We start from the raw sequence: 15,784 nt of genomic DNA, 5'->3' as shown, positions 1-15,784 counted from the left end.
AAGAATGGAAAGGTTTTCGGTGGCCATGCTGTCACCGGATTTGCTTGTGAGCGGCTGATGGTGCCCGCGGATAAGCACTGTGAAGGACTGAGACCGTCTCTGCTCCCCTGGTGCCAGACGTGTTTTCTCAGGGAAAACATAAAGATCCATTTTTTTCTCTGTATTTTATCTTTTGTTGTTTTGTTTTAACTATTTTAATTGTGTTACTTATCCACTTCTACTCCCAACCCCCTTTTTCCTTTTTTTCTCTCTCTATTCTTAAAATAAATCCATTCACATTTTTCAATGGACTTCAAGCCCTCAGTGGTCCTGGTCTGACCACTCATTTAAAGGAGACAAAACAATAATAAATAGATAAATAAAACAGAAACCTCACCTGTCCCTCGGCATAGGGACAGCGGCTTGGTCTTCAGTGGTGGAACTTTTTGCCACCTTTAATTGTCTTGATTGACTGAAAGAAAAGTGTGTACTGTTACCCTGCTTCAGTTATAACCGGGCAGCTATTCCTTTGTGAGATCGCTCCATCCTCTCTGCCACTTCTCTACTAGCATCGCACAGTAGGACTGACCAGCGAGTGCTTCCTAAGTGCCAGACATAGATGCTGCCTCCTTCTTCATTGCCAGAAGAGACAAATGATAAAGACAGTAGTGAAACCAAAAGTGTGGCAGGCAGTAAGAAGCTCAAGGCTTATTTATGTGAGATGGCCTTTCTAACTTGCCAATTGCTCAGGCTCCTAACTGGGAGTCTCCGAGCAAGACAGCAAGTGAAAGTCAGTTGAAGTAAGAGCTGTGGAACAAGCTAACAGACTTGAATAAACATGTGACTCCAGAAACTGACAATACACTTCCTTGTAATGGGTTTAAACTTAAGTTTCCTGACTTCTTAAAATTCTGTCTCAGAATGCCACAGTGGTAGCTGGATGCTGTCCTGAAAACAATGTTTCCTGTGGGCGTTTTATCTTCACTGTCAACTACCCTGGATGTAGAACACCTAGGGAATGGAGAAGGCACACCTCCGAGTATGTTAGCGAGGGTTTGTCAGAGAAGGAAAGACACATGTTGAACTGAACACAACATCTCACTGTCTGGGAGTCCCAGGAGGGAAGGAGGCAGAGGACAGCAGCCCAGCGCCTGCATTTCCCAGTCTTTCTGTTTCCTGTGTGCTGTGCTTCTGTTTTATTTTAAAATAAAACAAAATGGGTTAAGAGCACATTTGTATAACTAGTTGTGCTTTCTTCAAATTTCTCTAACATCAATTGGTATTTAACTTGAGATACTAAAAGAATGTTCCCAAGGGGCATTGCCCCATTGTAAATTTACAAATGCATTTGCAATTGTAGGAGGAATAGTTATATCATTTTTAGGCATATTCATAATCTTGTTATTGTTTCACATAGACATGAGATATTATTTGTGTCAAGTTGACAAGGGGTGGATTGTAATGGCTGTTCCTGGTTGTCAACTTGACTTTATCTGGAATGAACCACAATCCAGAATAGGAAGGCTCACCTGTGATCCTGATCTTGAGGCTGGGAGATACAAGTTTCTGACCTGGATCTTGGCATGGAGATCTTGAGGCATAGTGGCTATGAATCCCAGGACACTAAGGCAAGGAGATCTCTGAGTTCAAGGTCATCTGGGGCAAAGCAAGGCCCAGGTCCAAGCATGGTGGTACACACCTTTAATGTGGGACACACCTTCTGCTGGAAACCTACACAGGGACATTGGAGGAAGGAAGATTTGCTCTTTGCCTGTTTATCCTATGGGAGTAGCTACTGGATCCTCAGACTTCCAGTCACAGCCGACCATTGTTGGGGAGTAAACTATAGACTGTAAGTCATCATAACAAAGTCCCTTACTGTACAGAGACTACCTGTAAGTTCTGTGACTCTAGATATCCCTGCCTAGTACAACTAACTAAAATTAAATTTCTCTTCAGAAATGCTAGTTTCATTTCAAGTGCTCACTAGCCTTCATATTGTGCCCACCATTTTGAGCATCAGAGCTGTTGAACATTCTCACAGATGCTCTGTGGTTGCTCTAGGAATAAACACAAGTGTATATAGAGAAAGCACTTTATCTTTTCAGACCCCCCCCCTTCATAGTTTCTTAGATTTTCAACAATGGACATTCTCTCAAAGTTTTGATCAAACTATAAAATACATATAGCCATGAAGTGCTTGACACAATGCCAAATGTGTTTACTTAATAAATTAATAATAAATAAAGGTCAGAAATTCAACTTTCCAGGGGCCCCCAAAACAACATAGACTATTGTCTTTGTTCATGGCTGCCCCAGAAATAAATGATTATATCCTATTGCTGAAGGCACAGCACACTGCTCATAGGAATGGAAACTTCAAGCTGCGACTGACCTGAACACTTCTTCTCCACTGGCTAGTTCACATAGTGCCAGAAGGTGCTTCGTGGGCAAATGGGAGAGAGAAATGTCAGCAGTCTTACCTAATGGTGAACACTGCATGCTATAATGCCAGCCTGCTAAACAAGGTGTGTCCATTGGAGCAATAGTGGCCTAGCTGCTGTAGTGGGGATGGGGTGGCTAAGGAACCAGGTTTGAATTGGATTTGAGGTCTGCTCCACAGGAAAGAATTCGTGCCTGGTACTGTAAGTCTGCTCAAAAGCCCTAGAGGGAAACATTACTGTTGTCTTACTAAACGGATTTCTAAATACTTACATTATACACATAGTCTAGTGGCTTTCCTCCACCTTGGGCAAGAAGCTTCTCCCTTCAGTGATCAGCAAGTAATGCAACGACTCATAAGTCATCCAAGTGCTAGGAATAAGAGACTGTTGCGTGTTCGTCCCCAAACGGGACCTTGAAGGTAAAGGAGCAGAAATGTGTAACAAGTGGAAGTGGAGAAGTGTGATCCTCTGGTCACCACATCACCATTACACCCAGGAGCTCACTGCAGCTGTGGCTACCGGTACAAGAGCAAGCCAACAAGACCAGCCAACATTCCAAAGGGAGGCACTGATTGATTAAATGGATTTTTTTTAAGAGAGGATGAGGAAGAGGAGGAAAGAGAGAAGTGAAGCAGGGTGAGGTGTAAGAGGGGAGAGGTGGAGGTTGCTACACTAAAGATACATTGTTTATATGTGTGAACTTGTTAAAGAAGATATAAATAAACGGTATTCTTCTGGTTGTGGAGGCAGGAGGATAATGAGTTTGGAGCCAGACTAAACTGTAGTTGCAAAACTGCTCTTTTAAAATAATAACAATGAGTTAATTAAAACTGAATGATAACTGAATATATACATTTTTTATTTCTTCCTTCTATTAGAGAAAAAAAGGAATTGTCTCAGAAACTAGATTCCAAGCTTACACCCATTAATTGACCCTGAAGATTCTTGATTCCCAAATCATTCCTGACATTTAATTCTAGAACATGTTTGGCAAATGTCTGTACTCACACAAGAGGAAATCTGTCAGCTGTCTAGATTTGATTTTCAGAGCACTGAGGCCAAACTCATGCCACCGTCCCCCAGTTCAGCTCAGCAGTAAGGCCCCTGTGAGCTCCACTTCAGCTCATACATTCCTTCAGATCCGCATCAAAAGCTGAGGGGGAGGGGAGAGCACGGTGGATCAAGTGTTCAGCGAGCAGCCCCAGAAGAAGAGCACACTCTAGTTAGGAATGCCAGCAGCCACAAGAAGGGCAGATCCTTTAATCAACCCTTATGACAGGCCTCCACCCTCAAACAAACAGGGGAAGTGCTGAGTGACACAAAGCTCTTGCTGTGAAGTTCACAGATCCACTCAAGTCACTCTTCAGTGGTCTGCCATCCCCTGAGGGATGACTCCTGCTTCTTTTTCTGTGCATCTTCCTATTCAAGAGAACTACAGGAGGGTTTTCTCCCCAACCCAGGGCACAAAACTGTTGTGGTAGAAAGGAAAGATCAAGAGAACCACAAGTAGACATATGCCATCCAGGTCAGATTTCACTGCCAGCCTGCCATAACCTAGAGTCACCTGAGATAATAGAAGAAATGACTCTCTAGTGCTGAGATTAAAATTGGGCGCTACCATGTGGAGCTTCAAGGATTTTTCTTTAGCAACGAAGGCAGTGTCTTAGTTAGGGTTACTATCACTGTGATGAAACACCATGACCAACACAAACTGGGGAGGAAAAGGATTATTCAGCTGTGCTTCCATACTGTGGTCCACCATTGAAGGAAGCCAGGACAGGAACTCAAACAGGGCAGGAACCCAGAGGCAGGAGCTGATGCAGAGGCCATGAAGGGGTGCTGCTTACTTGCTTGCTCATCACATCTTGCTTAGCCTACTTTCTTATTGAAACCAGGACTACCAGCCCAGGGATGATCCTACCCACAATGGACCGGCCCTCCTCCATCAGTCACTAATTAAGAAAATGCCTTACAGCTAGAACTTATGGAAGGAGACATTTTCTCAATTGAGGTTCCCTCCTTTAAGATAATTCTAGCTTGTGTCAAGTTGACAAAAAAAAAAAAAAAAAAAAAAAAAAAACAAAACAAAACTAACCAGTACACCATCTCTAGCCTGTTGGTTCTTCCCCTTAGAGTTGTACCTCCTGGTCACAAGAAACATAAGACTTATGTCCACATATACTTTCATCTAAAAGTAGGAAGAGGAACATGTCTCCTTATCCCCCTACCCAACACCAGAAAGAAAAACCTTTCCCAGAAACATTGCAAGGATTGTACATATAAATTGAACTGGGGTTAGGTTACACAATCATATAATAAAAATAGTAATAATAATACCAGTAATAATGATAATAACAACAATGATGAAGATGATGATGACATTTTTCAGTTCTAGGTGGAGAACTGGGTTCTGGCCACAAAGTAACTGTGGGGTGGAGTTTGGAGAATCCTAACACCTACCACACTTGGATGCTCTGCAGGGTAAATGTTCATATGTCACCCAGACATGCACTTTGAGGTAGGTCAATAGTATTATTCAGGAAGGCTTCATAGAACCCATCCCTCTCTGTAACCCCTGTAGGATCAAGGAAGAGGACACCAGCTCTCCTTCCTAACAGGAGTCCCAGAAATGCCTTTACTGCCATTTCTACACATACAGTCTGTGTCCCGGTAACTCGACGCAACCTAGAATCAACTGGGAAGAGAGCCTTGATGAGGAATAGTCTAGGTCAGGTTGGCCTATGGGCCTGTATATGGGAAGATTGTCTTGACTGATAATTAATGTTGAAAGGCTCAACCCACTGTGGGCAATACCATTCCCTAGACAGAGGTCCTGAACAATATAAAAAATGTAAAAGACACTGAGAGTATGAGAGCAAAGATACATTTATTCAAGCATTGCCATGCACTTTGCATGTGATGTGACTGCCCCTCCCCCTCTGCTGCTAGTGGACCAGCCTGCATTCCAGCCACCATGTTCCCCATCATGACAATCATGCGCTCTACTCTGTGATGATCATGGACTCAGTCTCTTTCTTCTCTACAAGTTTCTATGGCCCTGGTGTCTTTTCGCAGCAGTAGAACAGTGACTGATGCAGCCTTTCTCCACTAAAATCAATTTTTAAAAATCCTTGTCAAGATTTTTTCATCAAAGCAACAGAGGCGAAATACAACAATCCATCAGGCTGAGAATGATCCTAGTACAGAATCAAGAGCCATGTGGCAGAGGTACTTGAGGTGACTTTCCCAGTGTTACAGTACTGAGGAGGCCTACCTTCGGGGTGCATGACTTTAATTCCAACACTCAGGAAGCAAAGGCAGGTGGATCTGTTGTGTCCAGCCTGATCTACAGTGAAAGTTCCAGGCCAGCAAAGGCTACAGAGTTCCTGTCTTAAAAGCAAAAACAAAAGCAAAACAAAAAAACTCTGAGCAGCTGGAAAATGCTTGGGGCACTCTGGGAAAACTCTGCTAATAAAGGTTGAAGGCTACCATTGATGGATAGCCTTCTGGGGCTTGGCGAAACATGGAGGCCTCCCTTTTTCGACAAGAGTTACCCTCTCTGACTTTGAGGAATTCAAAACCCCCATACACACCTCTACCTCAGAACGTCACATATCCTTAGTTAGACTACAGGTTGAACTTTCTCCCCATAAGAACCAGTTCAGCTGGCTCTGGAGATTCCCAAAGTGCTTCCCCACGAAATGAGGCCTTTTGGTATCCTAAGCCCTCAGCTGATGACATCTTGAATGTTTCTACCCCATCTGCCGAAATCACATAAGCCTTGAATCGCTGCAGGTGAAGCTGATCTGCCTCACTGCAGCTGGGCCCGGTGTCTTCGTCACTGTACCCACTCACCAGCTTCCAACCCCCGTCTGTCGTCTGTGCTCTTGGCCCACAAGGACCTAGATCAGACAATCCACAAGGACAGGGAGAGCCACAGGGCACAGGCATGAGGACACAAATTTGATCCTCGAAACCCACATTAAGGGGAAAAAATGTCAGGCACAGTGGTGTTCCTGCAGTCCCAGAGCTGGGGAGAGAGGTGCCGAGAGGACCCCTGGTGCTCAATACCCAGCTCGTCTAGAGGAACTGACAAGCTCCAAATTCGGTAAGAGAGTCTGTCTCAGAATAAGAGTAATTTAGGGCCTCCACCTTTACACGCACACTCATCTTCAAACAGGCACGTGCACGCACACGCCCCGACACAGCGCACCACTAAGTTGAAGATCGGTGCTTGTACGCTGACTGCCTTGGCTTTAATGAACCTGCAATTAAAGAAAACTGAACAACTCTACCAATGGCTAAAAAGGAGAATGGGTTGAAATGACACCAGAAAGGGGATACTTTCCTGACCTTGTGGTAACTAAAACCCATCCTCCGGTCTGAGGAGGAATGCAATTTCTGTCCTTGGCTGTCTTAGAAGGCTAAAATAGACCTTCAGCCCTCAGCTGTGGACACATGCCCGTGTCTGTCTGAATGAATAATCGTAAAGTGCCAAGTGCCAGGTCTGCGGCCATCAAGTCGGACCCAGACAGTGTCACTGTGCAGATACCCGGGAACCTGGCCCTGCCCCAGCAAAGGGGATTCCAGGCCAAAGGGCTCGATAAACAAATAGTTTTGCCTCAGCGTGTTAAGTGCTATCATGGGCATGTGACCAGAGGCTGCGGGCGTGCTAGTGGGCAGAGGGTAAAGAGGGTAGATATCAGGAAAGCCCCACATTAGGTCATCCTAGGTTCGTAGACAGTACAGTCACTCGGGCTCAAAGAAAGAGCCCTGAGTCACGAGGAAAGAGATAGAAGGAATTCAGATGATCTGTCAAATAAGGCAAGGTAAAGGGTAAGGAGAGGGGCTTGGAAAATTGTCTCTCAAGGTGGTTTGCAGGGGGCGGGGAATGGCAGTTTTAAATGTCAGTTTCAGAATGTTTTTGAGCCTGTTTTATGAAGCAGTGGTTGCATGTGGTTTTGTGTATGTTATTTCATAATATAGTAACTTACATACACTACCTAATTTAAAGCATACATTAACTATGTTCTGTTCCTTCTTCTGACCTCCATGGGCAAAAAGCATGCATATGGTGTACATACACAAAGACGGAGCATTCACACACATAAAATAAAATAAAACTTCTCAAAAGTCAGAACATCCAGGATTTGAGCTGTAATAATGTATTAGTGAAGGAAGTATACACCACTCTGCTCTGTGTACTGGACTGTGCTCTCCGTGACTCGGACTGGGACACAGAAATCACCAACAGAGGCCACACGCTGGCCACTCTGAGCTGTCCAGGAAGTGCTGTCAGATAGAAACCCCAGTGTTTGGAGTTTTGGAGCTCCAAGTGACACAGTAGGAACCCTCTGGACACGGGGCACCCTGGGAAAAGGATGCACCATGAGTTTGAGACTCTTGCTACTCAGTGCAACCCTTTCCCTGTACTGAGAAAGTTCCAGGGGAACCCTAAAAATCAAACACTGCAGAAGCACATGCTATGGACAGTAAGAAAGTAATTTTGGATTGAAGCAATCTGTCTGTTTCTTTTAACAGGCTTTAATTTAATCTACTAACTTCATTTATTTTTAATTACTTCTTTTACTTTTTGAAGTTATAATATAATTACATAATTTCCCCCTTTCTTTTCATCCCTCCAAACCTTCCCATATACTCCTCTTTGTTCTCTTTCCAATTCGTGGCCTCTTTTTTCATTAATTATTGTCATATACATACATACATACATACATACATACATACATACATACATACATACGTGTGTACAGGTATATATTCCTAAATGCAGAAATACCACTCACTCAGCCTGTTAAATGTTACTTTATGTGTGTTTGCAGGGCTGACCACCTGGTATTGGATAATCAATCCCTCCCTGGAGAAGATTGTCTCTCTCAGCACCCCGTAGCTGACTGTGGTTCTTTATGTAAGGTTAGCATTTCTGTTGTCGTCTGTATTCTCCTTGTTCAACTCATGCTTAGGTTGACATGTTAACAAGAGTGTATGAGTGTAGCTTCTGACATTACTAGGGAGCACAAACTCACGACCATCTCCCTCATCTTCTGATTCTCTCGATCTTTCTGTCCCCTCTTCTGAAATGATCCCCGATCCTTAGCTACAGGGGTGTTTTGTAGATGTATCCACTGAGACTGGGACCCCCAACTCTGCATTTTGTATTATAAGTACACTGTAGCTGTCTTCATATACATCAGAAGATCTCATGACAGATGGTTGTGAGCCAACATGTAGTTGCTGGGATTTGAACTCAGGACCTCTGGAAGAGCAGTCAGTGCTCTAACCACTGAACCATCTCTCCAGCCGGAGAAGTTTTCTTGATGAGGGATGAAGATTACAATTACCTGTGGACATAAAAACAAATGCTTACAGGTGGTTGTTGGGGATTATGTTGGTTTAGTATGGTAGATGTATGTCCTCCTCCAAGATCCATAACTTAACTAGCCCCCACTAATTGGTTAGGTTTCCAGTACTAGGCATGGCCGCCCTCTTGTTGAGCAGGCCTTAAGTCCAATTAGAGAGCTGTTGGTCACCCCCATGGTGTGCCTGCCGCCCCCTCAGCCTTAGGGTTTCTGTGCCATGCTGGTCACTGATGTACTTCATAGGCATCAGAGCTGGGTAGGACTGTTGGTTCCCTCCCGTATGACACCATAAAAGCTAGGCCCTGGGGGAAGAGACTTCATGTCAGTTCCAGTTCTGGGGCCTCAGAGTCCTGTGAAATTACACCATGATGTCAGCAACAGGGTCTCACGTCTCATCTCTGGGTTTGACCAGGACAATACCAATGGCTCGTAATCTGGGGGAGTTGCTTGAATAGCCTCGACCAACAATTCAAAAGAAGGCTTCTCATACCTGTCGTTGGGTTTCTTGTCAGATGCTCTGTGGCTCCTGGAGGGAACATTGTCAGATAAGTTCATTTAAACTATGTGTGTATATGTATATGTAGCCTTATGTTTTAGGCTTTTAAAGGTAGTTAATAGTATGATTTCTTATGACTTTTTCAAATACCCTTAATGTTATTCTTCCCTCCGTGGGTATCTATCCCCCCTCCCCATCCCTAATTCGATAGTCGGTTTGTCTCATATCCCTGATAGGTGACTTGTATGTACCCTGCTGCTGGCCTGTCTGTTGCTCAGGAACCCCACTGCCCCAGCAACGGTTCCTGGTGACTTTCCTAGTTTCTGCAGTTCCTCCAGGATACTTACTCACATCTGACAATGAGGAGCTAAGAGCAGCAGATGAGGAAGAGCACCCGGGGTTGTCTTTCAGGGTTTGGGTTTCCTCACTCAGTACAATCTTTTCTTCTTCTGTCCATTTACTTACAGATGTTCATATTTAATTTTCCTTTCTTCATCTTTTAAAGATTTGTCTATTTATTTTATGAGAACACTGTAGCTGTCTTCAGACACACCAGGAAAGGGCATCGGATCCCACTACAGATGGTTACGAGCCACCATGTGGTTGCTGGGAATTGACCTCAGGACCTCTGGAAGAGCAGTCAGTGCTCTTAACCACTGAGCCATCTCTCCAGCCCTTAATTTTTCTTTATAGCTCAGCACGATCTACTAATGTCTTCTGCATAAAGTTCAGGGACCCTGAGTTAGATGAGAAAGCAGTTTCTGGTAAGCAGCGGTATCACATTCCTCCCAGACTCAGGGCTTGAGGACCAGGACCCCGGGAGCAATTGCTGTTTGGCCATTTTGCTGCCGGTTCAGGGACCTTCCTGAAAGCAGTGACAGGAAGCTGAACAACCTCACTTTATATTAACACAGCATCGATGGCCCAACGAGATTCTTCAAAACCTCACAACTGAACAGCCTCTCTTTCCAGGGCAGGGAGGCAGCAGTGCAGTGTGGCAAATGGGCAGGCGACACTTTCCTGCAGAGGAAAGTCAGCCTGTCTCAAGGAGGGGGAAGGGTTTCATCACCAACCATCAGCCTTCACGCATGTGAAGGAAAGGAAACTAAGGACAAAACCAGGAAAGAGATGGGGTAGAGCAGGCCTCAAAGACAGGCAGAGGCAGCCTTCAAGATAACCAGGAGGAGAACGCCCTTTCCCCAAGCCTGACTTCTCCATGTGCGATGTTGTGTGAAAGCAAGAGGAATCCGAGCTAGACAACAATCTGGACAGGGAAGCATGTGCTATGCTGACTCCAGACCCAGCCAGTGCTCGAACGTTGTGGCTTTCCGTGGAGTAGTGTGCTCACACCATTAGCTAATGAGGCCTGTGCCCACAGCAACTTCCTCACTGCAGAGCGAGTGGTGAGGGGCAGGTGTGAGGGCAGCAGAGTTCATCTGTCGGGGAAGAAACAGGCCGTAGGATGAACGCGCGGCACTCAGCACTCAGCCAATCGCACCATTAGTTCAAGGTAAAGCTTTGAGTAAGCAATATCTTTGAACTCGTTGTAAATTTCTGAAACTTCCCAGAGGCACAGAATGCTTTACCATTGACATCTACTAAAGCTGGGCTAATTCCTGCCCTAATTCCTTCGGTGTGGAATCCATGGACGTTATAGGACGAACGTGATTTAACTGAATCTACAAGTCACGAAGGGAAGCAAGCTAGGAGAGCCTCTGCCCTAGAGCCCCTGACAGTGTCAATGGGGTACTGGGGACACAGCTGAGATTTTCTTAACATGGTGTGTTTGCTCGAGTGGCTCTAAGACCCGGTTTCATACCAGCTTAGCTGGACTGTGCAGGTGTGTGGTCAGCCTCAGCGTTCCGAAGGTGTCCGGATGGGACTGACATTTAAGTCTATGGACTGGGACAAGCACATAGATCTGGGCCTTCCCAGTGAAGTCACCTTGCTCAGTCAGCCCAAGGCTTGGGGAGAACTCAGACCAGCTTTCTCTGGTGGTGGAGGGAGTTTTCCACTCTGGCAGCCTCTGAATTTGGACAACACCGCTGGCTCTTCCTGGGTCTCCAGTCTGCTAGCCCACCCTGAAAACTGTGGACATGCCAGTCTCCTGACCCCTGTGAGACAATTCCTCCAACATGCCTTTCTCTGTCCACACCCTGCCAGCTCTGCTTCTCCCCTGACTGCTGCAAACTTCATTGTGGGCTTTTCAAAAGAAGGCTTCCTGGATTCTTCAAATGTGCCAACCTGAAGAGCCAATACCTAGAAAATGGCTCACAAAGAAAAAATATATTTCGTGTGTGATTCCCGTGGACTCACCAAAATTTAGAGCACACATGAGGATTTCCTCCCCCAGGTGAAAATCCCCCGGCCCTCCAATCAGTGAAAAGGATAAGCCCACTTCCTCCCCGTCCAGATGAAGTCATTCCGAGAACAACTCCACATAGTGGGAGAGGAAGCAGTCTAACCTCAGAGTCTAACTTCAGAGTTGCAGAGCTTCCAGAAAGGCCTCCGGTACATGAGAAAATACTCAAAAGGAACAACTCAATGCAAGAAGAGCTTGTGGATTCAGAGGTTGTAGTTCGTGGTTGTTTGGTTGGTCTCTCGCCCCTATACCGCTGGGAAGACTAGCATATGGGGGGAGGGGATGGGGTGAGACAGGCTGTTCACTTTAGGGGGAACAGAAAGCAGGGTGGGCAGGATAGAAGAGATCCCCAAGTATCCTCACGGACTGACCTGCTTCCTCTGTCTACATCTTGTCCCCTAAAGCATCCTACATGTCCCCAAATATGAACCTTTGTGGGGAAGAACTTCCTTTCCAAACCACTAAGCCTTGCTTCTCTGAGAGGCCCGGGCTTCCTACTGTTGGTGGCGAGCTTTCCAGCGGGGGGTGGGGGGGGGGGGAAGACAGCTGGCCGCTGGTCCCTTGCCCTCACCGATGGACAGTGGCAGCAGGTGATGTCTGTCACCTTTCCTTAGAGGTCACTGGGGTGATGACACTTTTCTGTCCTGTCCTTTCTTCCATTGCCCCCAGTAAGAGACTTGAAATGATAACAGGGGTGCTAGACAGAAGGAACCAGATGCACAGGAAACAAAATGCCTGCTCTTCCCAAGCCCTCTACCCAGCCAGGAATAAACTTGTCATTTTGTCAAATTACTGAATTCTCCAAGCGGTTTGTCAGCAGGCTCGGTATAGAAATGCTGCCACTGAGGAATGACAGCGTTAGAACTAGCAGACAAACTTGACGACTAATGTTTGAAAACCATGATTTCCCACTGACCTTACCAGGGACTAGAGTCAGGCTCTTACCTTGATGAGGACAAAACACTGAGATGCCACAGAATGACTGGGATCCCCCCGGGTGCTGCCCCGCTGCACAAATCCAGGAGGCGCTGTCGTGCAGTGCTAAGTGACCTGTCTGTGCGAGCCGCTGCTCGGGGGGGAAGGAATATCCAGGCGGGACGCCAGGAGAGTGGCTTAGTTAGGGTTTCTATCTGCTGCAATGAAATGCCACGACCAAAAAGCAAGTTAGGGAAGAAAGGGTTTATTCGGCTCATCACTCAAGGAAGTTGGGACAGGAATTCAAAAAGAGCAGGGGGGACCTGGAGGCAGGAGCTGACGCAGAACCTGTGGAGAGGAGCTGCTTCCTGGTTTGTTCTCATGACTTGCTCAGCCTGCTTCCTTATGGAACCCAGGGCCACCAGGCCAGGGATGGCCCCACCCACAATGGGCTGGGCCAGGGATGGCCCCACCCACAATGAGCTGACCACTTTCCTCATTGACCACTGAGAAAATTCCTTACGCAGTTGGATCTCATGGAGGCACTTCTTCAGCTGGAGGTTCTTTCTCTCTGACAGCTCTAGCTTGTGTCAAGTTGACACAAAACCAGCCAGTACAGAGAGGGAGGAAATGACACAGAATCCCGAATGCCTGTCTGGCCTCATGCAGTGCCTTGAAGTTATGTAACAGCTGCCTCTCTAATGAAACATTCCATCCTGCAGATGCTTGGTGAGCAGGGAGGTAAAGAGTTCAAAACCGACTCAGGAAGCTCCTGAAACTGACCAGATTCACTAGGCCTCTCCCTCCCAGGGTAAGCAATAAAGCCCTTGAGAGTCACTCTTAGACAAGCCAGGCCCCAGAGAAGACACCAGAGCTGCCTAGAAGAGGTTTAGACTAATTACGTCACTTGGCAGGCCACCTGTCAATCTGTTGGACTGCCTGAAGGCTGTGCAAATGTGAAGCACATTTGCAGTGTGCTCCAAATTCCCAGCTCTAGAGAGCTATCAACCATGCCAGGTCCAGCTTTGGTGATGTGGCCATCTTTGCGTCATTTGTTTCTGTAAGTAACCCCTTACCCATACTTCTGTAACTAACCCCAGTGAAACTCATTTCATCAGGCTGGACTTGAGTGATGACCTTGGTATGTCATGAGCTTCCTATCTGAAGTGAGTAGACATGTGTGTAGCGTCTCCCCAGGAAAAGAGTTGTTTCACAACACCTGGTCATTGCCAAGAGACCCAGAGAGTCTACCGGCACTTCAACAAATCAGATTCCAAGACGAATCCCAGTTTTCTACCTACAGTGGGGGTAACCTTCAATTAGTAGCTACCAAGAGAAAGGCTGCGCTAACAGATGACCTACCTGTTATGCCCTGGAGTTGGAAGATAGGAACCACTTACATGATTTATCATGGGTTCCTCTCTGGTTCCCTGAGTGTGGTTGACTCCTTCCACATTCTGCTGTTTCTTTTGCTAACATGACGTCATACAAGATTTCAAATACGCACCCACACGTAGAAAATAATGCTACCGGCTGTCACTAAGCTCAATGGTTATCCACTGTGGAAACCCTGCTTCTCCCTGTCCTTCCCATCCTCACCCTTGTTCTCCTGTGGCCTCGCTGGACCATTTTGAGAAGGATACAAGACATCCTATTATTTCTTTCACACACACTTTGGAATGGTACTTCTAAAACTGAAGACTATGTTAAAACCATAACCACAGCATTATTATCATGCCTAAAAGTTCCTAAATATTACAAAGACCCAATTAATGTATAAAATGTCCCCAGTTAGTTTGAGTCTGTGTGTGTGTGTGTGTGTGTGTGTGTGTCTAGGCTGGAGGTCAATCCAACGTCAAGTGTCTTCCCTGCTTGCTCTCTACCTTGTTTTTGAGACGGGATCTTTCACTGAAACTAGAGCTTGATAGCTTAAAGATTGGCTAGACTAGCTAACCACTGAGCTCCCAAGCCCCCAGGCTGCACCGTCCCTAGACTAGCTAACCACAAGCCACAGAGCCCCCCAGGCGGAGTCCTCCTTCCCGGAAGTATAGCTGCACGTCGCTGCAATCCGCCTTGTATGTGGGAGCTGGGGTTGGAATTCAGGTCTATGTGTTTGTGAGGCACACTTTTGACTGAGCTATCTCCCTTGCTCTGTCTTCTTTAAGTTTTAGCTTGTTTATATTAATATCACACACGAGCCAGGCACTGCAGGTGGCTAATCATGTCCCCTGGGTCTCTTTTCATTACAAGCTTCCCTGCCTCCTTTTCTTTTTTCTTTCTAATTTATTTGTTGGAGAAACTGGGTCATCTGTCCTATTGAGTTTCCACACACTAGATTTTGCTGACTACACCCCCATGGTGTCATTCAAAATGTTTCCTTAAGCCCTGGATCGCCTGAAGTGTTCAATTAGGTCTAGAACTTTGATCCACTACACTTGATCTCCCTGGTAATAGTCCCCACGTGGTGGTGGTGGTCTGCCCTTCGGATGCATCCCATCAGAAACTCATATTTGTTTGTCTCAACTCTGTGATGTTCAGGTCGTGCCAGCTTACTCCACCCAGCACAGAGCCACCATGAGCCTCCAGTGACTTTGCCTGCTGTTGACATCTCTCAGATCCATTGCTGCCAAGATGGCGGAATCTTGGCTCCAATCCCTCTCCCGTTCCTCCTTCATCTGCTAGCTGCACTGTTTCTAAAAGGAGACCTTTCCCTCAACAACAGTTTAGCTACCTCAAAATACTGCTCATATAGAAAAGACAAATGCTTGTTTCTTTTCCTTTTTAAGCTAGTTTTCAGAGAAATGAGTTGGTTCCCTAGCAACCCGTAAAGGTGACCTATGAGAGCCCCCCCCCCCGATATAATTATAAACACACGGATTCTAACATATTTGATTTATTTCAATCCATTGCAGATGCTCAAATTATTCCATCCTTGAACAGTGGGAGTCTCTTTCCATTGGCTCCCAACTTCTGGAGACGGCCTTGTGCTATGAAGCGTCTTTGCTCTTCAGTAGGATGGAGGTGTCCACTCCTGCTGCCGCATGGGGAGCACTGATGACCCACGGAAGCCATGTTTCCCTTGGGTGATGAATGGCATTCAGCATAGGCTGGTGATATCAAGTCTACTGCTCCTGGGAGGGACTGGCCTCTCTAGTCTCTGCCCCTCCCCCGACCCTCCCCCGACCCTCCCCCTGCCCCTCCTCCGACCCTC

Source organism: Micromys minutus (assembly GCF_963924665.1).
Source record: "Micromys minutus genome assembly, chromosome: 12".
In the NCBI taxonomy this organism is placed as follows: Eukaryota; Metazoa; Chordata; class Mammalia; order Rodentia; family Muridae; genus Micromys; species Micromys minutus.
Note: the sequence above shows the minus strand (reverse complement) of the source record.